Genomic DNA, 10,255 nt, shown 5'->3' with positions numbered 1-10,255 from the left:
CTGCTTGGAAAATGTAATACTTTTTCTGAGAAATACTTTGAAGGTTTGGCCACTTACAACCCCAAGCTATTTGGCCAGTTGGAGTATGGGTATGCTAGTAGGACAAGCCAAGCATTGCATTAATATAAAATGGCTCTCTCCCTGTCTCTCCAGGTCAGTGTGACTAGTTGTTATGTTGTACATTTGGGTCAAATGTGTCATCTTCTCTATTCTTTATAGGACTCATCTGATGAAGTACAACCTTTCTTTGGATGTCTTCCGATAAAGGTTAGGTTTTTTTGTGTTATAAAATCACAGTATGCACACAAATATGTTGCTGAATATGAATGACATATTACCAATTTGGTCACAATTAACATATGTCGACATTATTTAACCATAAATTGCCCTTAAGTAATACAGTAATAAGCGTAAACTACAATTAACCACTGTTACTTAACAGTGAACTAATGGTCTTGTAACCATTTACTTATGGTGCTCATGTTATCTAATGGTGTTCATGTTATCTTCGGTATTATTTTATACAATATTTGATAGGGCTACGGTAAACACACTTTCCTTATTCCTAACTCAAACCCCTATGCTAATGCTGTATGTGTGCGGCTAGATATGTAAATATGTATTACTGCATTTATTAATATTAATGAAAGGTTAATAGGTGACCCTTATTGTGAAATGTGTTACATTGTATTAAAAACTAATTGCTATGAAATGCTACATAAATGGTTCTTTATAGTAGCCCTGGCGATCCCAAATAAACCTCTATCAGGTGCACACTTCAAAGTCAGTCCAATATATGTATCCTGGAGTGATGCATTTATAAATTATAGAGGAATGGTGATGCAGTTGATGTATTCATAATTATATCAGCCATAAAATATAAAGTCCATGGATGAACCCTTGAGCTGCCCGAGAGAAAGACAAATGAATTTGTTCATTACAAGAATATGAAACTAGTTTTTTCTCATTAAGATGCTATCTTATTTACCCCTCCGTAAACTACTCCCTTGGCTTCAGCTAATACAAGGATCAATTCAAGAGGATATTTCCTCAGGCAATGTTGGAAAACTAACACACATTGATGACGTCATTTAGTTATATTGTAGGCCTGATGGTTCTCTTGCTCCTGCAGCTAATGGCTACTAAACTAATTGAGCTAAAAAAAACAGTGGGAGAGAATGCCGTTTAATTCACCAATTAATTCCTGCTTCAAGTGTAGCTCATCACTTTTCCATTTTAAACAGAATAAACTTCCTGGATATAAACTCTGCTTGATGGTGAACCTAACCTTTGCCATAACCTTTACAATAACCACAGGTAGTCGCTATTTTTAGGTATGGTCCATCTGTCATGCAGACATGTATCACTCACTTACCAGAGCCAACGCTCATCTCAACACCAGATGTCTCCTGTGCTTCATGTACAATATGTGCTTTCCTCATCTCTTCGCTCCTATAATTGTTTCTTGTCTCCTCACTCTTTCCTCTCATTTCCTCCATTCCGCTCTTTCCTCTAGCTCTCCTTTCATTTCCTCTCTTCTGCTCGCCCTCTTGTCCTCTCATTTTTTTTTCCACCTCCCTATGACTTTCTCCTCTCCTCCCCTCCCCTCCTCTGTTTTCCTCTTGTCTCCTCTCTCCTCTCCTCTTGCCTCCTCTCCTCTTCGCTCCTCTCATCTCATCTTGTCTCCTCTCTGTTCTCCTCCCCTGCTCCTCTCATCTCCTCTCCTTACCTCCCCACCTCTCCTCTCTTCCCCTGTTCCTCTCCTCTCCTTCCTCTCCATATTTCCTCTCCTCTGTCCCCCCTGTTCTTCTCCTCTTCTAACTTCCCAGCATCCCTTTTCTGCCGCTCTTGTCCTCATCTATTCTCTAACTGCCTTCTAATTTCATTTTGCTGGAAAACGATTTTCCTTTCTAATGAGCCTATTGTATTAATGCATCCCCCCCCTCCTCTGCCCCCCTCCTCTGCCCCCCCGCCTCATATACTGAGTCACGTCACCCTCCACCCTCCTCCCTCCTCCCGCCTTGTCCCCCGGGCAGAGGCTTCTGAAACTAACAACATTCTGCTCAGAACCATTTAAAGACATACCCACTTTGCCTCTGAGGGGGACCAGGCCATCAGAACAGCAACTGACTCGCAGCCTGATGAAAAATGAAAAAATGTGTTAATGACGGCCATGCCTGCTGAAATGGCAGCACATTTTTCTCCTGTCAATTAGACCTTGGTTAGTCCGAGGCATTTCGCAACTCCCCGCTGAGCACAATGTGTGCCATCTCCAGGGCAATACTGCGACCGTGTGAGTGACTCATTCAAATTTAGCACCCATTGTGCGTCCTCGCTTTTTGGGTTATTTCTGAGAAAACATAATTGAGGCGGTGTGTGTATGTTTGTGTGTCTGTTGTGTGTGTTACACGGGTGGGTGGATGACGTATGTAAACAATGCGCCTGGCTGTGTGTACCTGTATTTGCATGAGTGTTGTTGATGTTTCAATGACATACACTAAGACAGTTCATGTTTGTGTGTGTGTGTGTGTGTGTGTGTGTGTGTGTGTGTGTGTGTGTGTGTGTGTGTGTGTGTGTGTGTGTGTGTGTGTGTGTGTGTGTGTGTGTGTGCTGTCTAATCTCTGTGTGTCTCAATGTCTGTGCACGACCATGTATGTCAGTCTTAATGGGTATATGGGTGACATACATTGTCTGTACGACCCCTAACGAGCATGTGTGCGTCTAGAATATGTATGCACTATGCATCTGCATCTGGGTCTTAATGAGCACGCGTGTGTGTATGTGTGCATGTATCCACATATCCGCCTGCATGTCCACTTCGGCCCTCCTGTACCAGTTCTATCGATAGGACCCGCAGCAGTGTGGCCCCTGATTAATGGACATGGCATTTGGCTGCGCTGGGTAAATGCCATCGCCCATGCTGAGTGCTTAGTTAATGGATGCCTGCCCGTGGACACCCCAGCACCCGTTTATACCTTTTATTAGTTGTACTGTTTCCCTATCTCCAGCCCTCCACTCTCTCCTTTCTTCCCCTCCTTCTTAAGTCCTTCATCGCCCCCGGTGCTCTGCGCTACTCCACGGCCCTCACTGTGTCTCTCTCATGGTACGAGGTGAGTGGAAAATAACAAGGAGGCTTTGCATGCAGACTCTCCGCTGCTCTCAGTGAACTGGCTAGCCATCCACGCGGCCCATTGATCCTATTCTCACCGCGGCGGTTCACAGGGGCCCGCGGGTGGAGTCCCTCCGCTTCCCTCCTATATAATATCAGTTCAATTAGGTGCGACGCCATAGGCGGCAAGAAAATATCCCCACCTCCCGAGCGCCAAGGTCCCTCAAGACACGCACTCGAGAAAGGGGAAGGGGGGGGGGGGGGTATGCAGTATTAGCTTCCTTCTCTCAAGTGAATGACTTTACTCTGTCTTAATGAGCTCTGGTCAGGTTGCGGGTGGCTGGGTGGGTGGGTTGTCGGGGGGGGGGGGGGGGGGGGGGCAGTGTTTAACTGTTTGGCGCATTCTGGAAAGACAGACCCAAATTGGGACGTAGCACCGAGGAGAGCTCCTTAACTGCAAAATTACCTTCTTTCTTGAGCTCCGACGCCAATGCCGACACACAATTACTCTCACACAATTTCATCTTGTCACCGCCAAATGAGAACAGAGGAGCGAGGGAGAGATGGAAAATCATCCTTTTTTCTGTGTTGGGGCGGGGGGAGGACTAATTCAGAAATCAAATTAACGGCTGTGTGATGTTGTCAGTGGTGCCTTGGAACACCTAACACAGTTATGCAAATGGTGCTCCATCCGGATATGGTAGGACGTGATGTGACAGGATCTCGTTTCTGGATGCTACAATGGCCAGAGAATACCACTGGTGCGTATCGGAGTTGTGGCGAGCGGTGTGTGTGTGTGTGTGTGTGTGCGTGTGTTGGGGTGGGGGGGGGGGGGGGGGGGGGGGGGGGGGATATTCATTCAGTGTGATTCCAAGACAGCTCATTAAGGGAGAGGCAGGGTGTCGCCCGAGTGCCAGCCTGGCCTTGCCCCCTCGGACAAACAGCTGCATCATTTGTCTCCCTGCGTGGGCCCCATCTCGCCTGACATCCCTCCCAGCCCCCCAACACCAGTCCACAAACACCCCCGCCCCACCCACTCCACATCAGCTCTTTTCGTGCTCCCAGCGAGGTCAGCGGCATCGCCTGACTTTTTGTTTTAATATAACATGTCAAAGATGATTTCGCACAATTCATCATTTCCCCCCCCCCCCCACACACACACCTCTCGCGGGTTTGTGTGTGTGTTTGGAACGGAGTGCGTTGCACACAATTTAATCCTCCCACTTCTTATCCCCTGCTTACAGCGCTGTTTTGTAAGTGTGTGGGTCTGAGAGTGTATGTGCGTGTGGTAGTCCTCTGAGGGGATTGCGTATAGAGAAGGCTGATGTAAGGGGTAAAAGGCTGCGGTCCAGAGTCCTCGGGATGATACGGCCTCGGCTACTTATATTGCCATTCACTACCTGTCTCGCGTGCCCCGCATTGTGTGGTAAATGAGAGACTTTACCCTTGAATCTTCTGACTTGGACCAGTCAGAACATGCTGTCCACTGTTGATACTTTGTTCAATGCAGGCTCTTTTTGGTCCTGTCTCAGATTCCCACAAAGTACTGAAATATCGAAAGGTTGAAACGGAGTTCTGAGAAAGTGTACAAATGGATCTCTAGGTCACACCAGTACATGAGCTGTACCAGCATGACGATGGTGTACGCAGTAGCACTGGTGCATGTATGACAAGCTATTTTAATTAGACCGCTAGCCTTTTGTATGAGCAAGCACGCCTCTCATTATTTCAGTGAATCCCTCTTGGTCAGCCTTAGTGTAGACTGTGCTGGAGCCTGTTACAGCTTGTCTTCCCAACCAAACTAAAGTACACCCTGGCCCAACGTTGGATGAACTAATGGGGATGTATTTACATGTTGGATAATCTTGGATTCAGCAGTCCTACTACTAACTGCAAGGGGAGGAGTTACGCCCTCTTTCCTTTTCTGTTACGGTGGTACTCTACAGAAGGAAACCTATTAGAGCGAGTGGATGAAGCTTTCAGAGGGCGATTTTGATGCTAGTATTTATTATATTCCTTTGAAACCTTTAAAGACACTTTTTCTGTGTTTCTAAACAAAAATGGAACGAAAAGCAAAACGCCCAGTTCACACAGATTTGAGCTCTTCAGTCATCAGATTTAAAGTATTAATCTGAGGTCTGAGTTGTGAGACTAGGTTTTGGAGGATCGTGTAGCGTCCACACTCTGCCGAGATGCAATCACAATCACCTCCTGAGGTAGCCTGGCGAATCAGATCACAGATTGCAGTAACACCTGGCAGGTATACTTGTGATTTCTCTCGGTTTCCCAACTTAGTATGCAAATAACTGCCCGCATGATTTCTTGGAAGGCATACCAACAATCTGAGAACGCAGCAGGTGTCCATTCTGGCCTCTAGAACAAGGCAGGCTGGCTCCCCTCAAGATGATGGACAGTTCCTCAGTTGCGCGGTGCTGCATTGCGCCAAATACAACCCATGCAGCCAGCGAAGAGGAGAACACTAAGAAGAAAATCCATTGCATTCATTGCAAATTCATGAATCCTGATGCTTGTAACAGGTCCTGACGCCACTGTCAATGATGCAAGAATTTCCTTTTAAAACAAAGCCTCAACATATTGTATCCCTATGGATATCCGCAGGCTTATGTTTTTCAGGCAGTTCATAGTCAATTTTAAGAAAACAGTTCACACACGCACACGCATACGCACACGCACACGCATACGCACACGCAGACTCCCTGACTCACACACTCACGCACATAATTCATAGACAAACAACGTCCACGGCTATCCTTCACTGGGCTTGTTTGCTCCGTGCTGCAGCAGACCTTACCGGACCTCTCCTGCACACGTCTGGACTTGTGTGCAAGGGAGTGTGAGTGTTTGTTTGCAGACACAGGAAGCTCTATTAAGGGACGACTAAGGTGCTCGACCCCTACAACAAACAACTCATTAATTATTGAGGAAGCCAAGCAGTGCTTCCTGCTAATCTACATTTTGCTTCCCGCAATTTATAATTCAGACCCCCGCCCTCTCGTACTGGTAAGCGAGTGTAAGTGAGTGTGTGTGAGTGTGGATGTTGAAGTGGAGGAGGAGGGGATGGGGATGTGTACCATTACTGTCAACACCAGAGTGTACTGTGTTGACTTGAGCGTACCTGTGGATGGGAGGGAGCTGTAAGTGCAGACAGCCCAGCAGGGAAGCCAAGGCTTAGTCTATCATCAGCGCTGGATGCGGTTTAAGTTTCTAAACACAAAACTGCAGGTTAATGGACACTTGTGGATGGATTAGTTGCCGTTTAGTTGTTATTACTATATTTGGGATAGTGTTGCAAGCAGGCAGACTTCGCCCTGTTTCTATGGAAATGATTATGGGGTTATGGTCGTACTGTGTAACAAGAGCTTTGTTTGTTTTTTCCTCAGTGAAATCCTGATCTGTTAATGACTGGGTATGGGAACACTGTAGCACACATCAGGTAGTATCACTGTCATCACAGTTGGTAGATGTGTGTTAATCCAGCAGCCAAGCAGGAGAGTACTATGTTATAGCAGAAGTTCGAGGGGGAGACGGCACAGTTACACGTTGTTTAATTTTTTTCCTGAGATATTCTACTGAAGAGAAATGATATAAAGAGTAGATGAAGCTTATAGAGAGGATTTTAGTATGTGTATTTCTACAGTGGCCAGCCTACACAGGGTTGATTTGAATGGAAGTGCTGGCCAAGTTTGTGTTATACCCCCGGGCCCCTGCCTCCAGAAACAAAATTGGTCAAAGCAAATCTGAAACGAAAGAAACTGCCACGCCAACGTTCACAGAGATTTGAGCATGTCTGCTGTTAGAACTCTGATTTGACATGATGTAGAAATCCAGGTCACGTTTACTCATCTATCCCAATCACCAATGCTAGCAATCTTTCCTGTTCCTTACAAGTCGAATAACTCTAGGTTTCTGGTCGCCTAGGGTAAATCAGTTACCATGAACAGCAGAGCAGCGGTAGTACACTGCAGAGGAGAATGTGGTGCTGGCGTGCGGTCGCAGTGGCACAGTCAGATCGCTGCGGGCACAAAGGAGTGCCTGAGGTGAGCTTTGGTGCACGGCGGGTGGGAGGAGCCTGAGGCCTGGGCTCCTCCTGGAGGGGGGGAGAAGGGTTCGCATCGCCTCAGCAATCATTTCGGTGTAATTTGTTAGAAAGGCCAAAGCCATCCGTCAGATATTAATGAGTGAAATGCTCTGTGAGAACGTCTGTTCTGGTTGACTGCACGCCTGCCTCTGTATGAGCGAAATTCCAAAGTTACGACTGCCCCCGCCTCATATCCGGCCAATCAGGGCCTCTCTTCCCTGAGTGCTTCATGGAATACATATTTTCTGTCAATCATGAGTGCGTAAATTAAACACTTTTCAATGGTGGTGAAATGCAATTTCAAGATTAGTCGATACAATTACATGAGACGATTCGACGGACACACAATCATGAAGTGTGAACAGTAACGTATAACAACATACAAAGCCATCCAATCATATAACACATCAAAGATATCAAAGGCAAAAATAGATTTCCCCCCCCCCGGACCGGGATCAAACAACAGCTAGAAACATAAACTACTTCAGCCTTTCATGAATGAATATTACGCTCAGTCTACGGGATAGAGGACGGCTTGTACCTTTCCATCCTGTGTTGTGGGTCTTGGTACTTCCTGCCCGAGGGGAAGAGCTGGTACTCTGTGTTCAAGACAGGGGAGTGGCCTCCACAATGCTGTCAGCCAGCCTCAAGACTCTCTGCCGGGACTCACTGTGGACCATCTGTGCCACAGGAGCACCAACAATGTAACCCATTTAGAAGGGGAGCGATCACAGTCGCTTTTCTTTGGTTGATTCAAAATGTCTTGCTCTCTTCTGCTCTCTCTCTCTCTGTACAACTCTCAAATCTTACCCACAGCCCCTTTAAACCTCCCAGTGCTCATATAGGTCTCTGATATTCAACTTAATCAAAATCTGAGCGCAAATCTAAAGTTAAAAGTAGATGATTCAACCTCAATCGCTTTGCTGGCTCACTCATCTTCATGTCTGTCTTCCCTTTTAGCCTTGATTTACTCCTCCTTGGGTTCCACAGTGTGACACCTAGCCCCTACCCAAAGCTTAATTACCTGTACTTTGTTCACTGTAAGTCGCTGGTTAAAAGCATCTGTTCAATGAATGAACAGTAAGTGGTAGCACACTGACAGCCCACAGGTGTGAACAGGTGTTGTCTGGATGTCCTCTAAAGCTCCTGAAACTGCCAGTCCACCAGGTGGCACTAAGGGGCTGGCACACTTGTAACACTGAAGACCGTTGGTTTCAATTAGCAGCATTTCCTAATTATAGATCCTTGCATTCGTCATGAGGTTGAAGGTCAGTTGTCTGTCCCCGTGCTGGTAGCCCAATTATCATTCTTTTTGTCCTTCATTTGTGGAACTACATTAAACTAATTATCCTTCAACAGACGAAATTATATAGATTATAAGTGGGTTCAGAATGTGTCACGGTAGCACAAAAGAGGATGAACCGTGACAATCATCTGCGTTCGCTATTCTCGGACTCCTCCCACTCACACATTCACGACCAGACAATGTTTTAAAAGTCATTACAAATTTGTGTTGGTGCAAAACAAATAACCGCAGGGTGCCTTGTTAGACAAACCTACAAGCGCTTCCTGCCTAATCAGTGTGGAAGATAGCGCCGCACACACGCTGTACATTATGAATGCTAATTACCAACCGTCAAAAGGGCTTTGGCTAATTAGCCAGGGACCTGACGTTTATTCTGCCCCCACTGAGGCTTCTGATCTCTGGGAGCGCAGAGCTCAATGGATGGGGGTGCTGGGTGGCTCTTTGATCTCCATGAATCCCACGGTCCTTCCATAGAGGCTTACCCATAACTACGCACCCTTGGACCAGTCACATTGAAGGAATAAGTATGTGTTTGTGTGTGTGGAGTGTGTGGTGTGTGTGCGTGTGTGTGTGTGTTGGTGTGTTTTTGATGCATGAATGGGTTGGAGCGATTGCGTATTTGTCTGTGTTTATGTCTGCCTGTTTTTGTGTGAGAGAGAGAGTGTTTGACTGTGTGTGTGTGTGTGTGTGTGTGTGTGTGTGTGTGTGTGTGTGTTTGTATTGTATGGGTGGGATTCACTGACTAAGTTTGTGGTTTGTGTGTGTGTGTGTGTGTCCTCTTGGAATGCCTGCGTGCATGGGTGAGAATGTTTTTTGTTGGGGTGCATGCACTGATTTGTGTCCCCTGCGTGGGTTCATGCATGCGTGGTTGCAAGTAAGTGACAATTTCTTTCTCTGTGTCTGTCTATGTGTGTGTTTGTTACCTTGTGTGCACATGCATTTGTGCTTCCTGTATCTGATCCGATCCGATCTGTTGCTGTGATGTGGTGGATAGAGGGGAAGTCCTTGTAGTGCATAACGGTGTTCATATGCATGTGTTTACATGCACGTGTTTGTTGGTTTACTTGCACAGGGTCCTGGAAGCTGTGGGAGGGCTCTGGTCCTTCAGTGAGGAGCCGCTCCATTAGCTTCGGATGCAGGCGAGTGGAGCATCATCTGCCTGGCATACTGTTTGTCTGTCTGTCAGTCAGCCTGCCAGTCAGCCATTGTGATTGTTTGTCTGTCCGTCTGTTTGCCCGCCCCTGTCAATGCCTTTCAGAGATTCCGGTCTGTGTAAAGTTGATTTTTCTTCCAGTCCATAACTTTTCATATCTCATTATCTCTCTTTGTGTATCTCTCTCTGTATCTCTCTCCCCCTCTCTTTATCGCTCTCTCACTCTCTATCTATCTATCTATCTATCTATCTATCTATCTATCTATCTATCTATCTATCTATCTATCTATCTCTCTCTCTCTCTCTCTCTCTCTCTCTCTCTCTCTCTCTCTCTCTCTCTCTCTCTCTCTCTCTCTCTCTCTCTCTCTCTCTCTCTCTCTCTCTCTCTCTCTCTCTCTCTCTCTCTCTCTACATCTATCTATCTATCTATCTATCTATCTATCTATCTATCTATCTATCTATCTATCTATCTATCTATCTATCTATCTATCTATCTATCTATCTATCTATCTATCTATCTATCTCTACCTTCTCTCTCCCATTCTGTCTCCTACCCCTGATGCTCATGAATAAATCATTGCACCATCT

The 10,255-nt window shown here is 46.1% G+C and overlaps 1 long non-coding RNA gene across 1 annotated transcript in view; it reads left to right on the top strand.

The window, feature by feature from the left end:
- The window catches only part of LOC115557746 (uncharacterized), a 10,753-nt gene extending 812 nt beyond the window's left edge, over nt 1-9,941 (top strand). The window contains exons 2-3 of the long non-coding RNA XR_003979240.1: nt 220-267; nt 9,587-9,941. This is a non-coding gene — a long non-coding RNA (uncharacterized LOC115557746). The remainder of the gene's footprint in view (nt 1-219; nt 268-9,586) is intronic.
- Nucleotides 9,942-10,255: the final 314 nt, after the last annotated feature.

Source organism: Gadus morhua, chromosome 13 (assembly GCF_902167405.1).
Source record: "Gadus morhua chromosome 13, gadMor3.0, whole genome shotgun sequence".
NCBI classification, from domain to species: Eukaryota; Metazoa; Chordata; class Actinopteri; order Gadiformes; family Gadidae; genus Gadus; species Gadus morhua.
The sequence above is the reverse complement of the archived record's forward strand: the minus strand, read 5'-3'. Positions and strand labels throughout refer to the sequence as shown.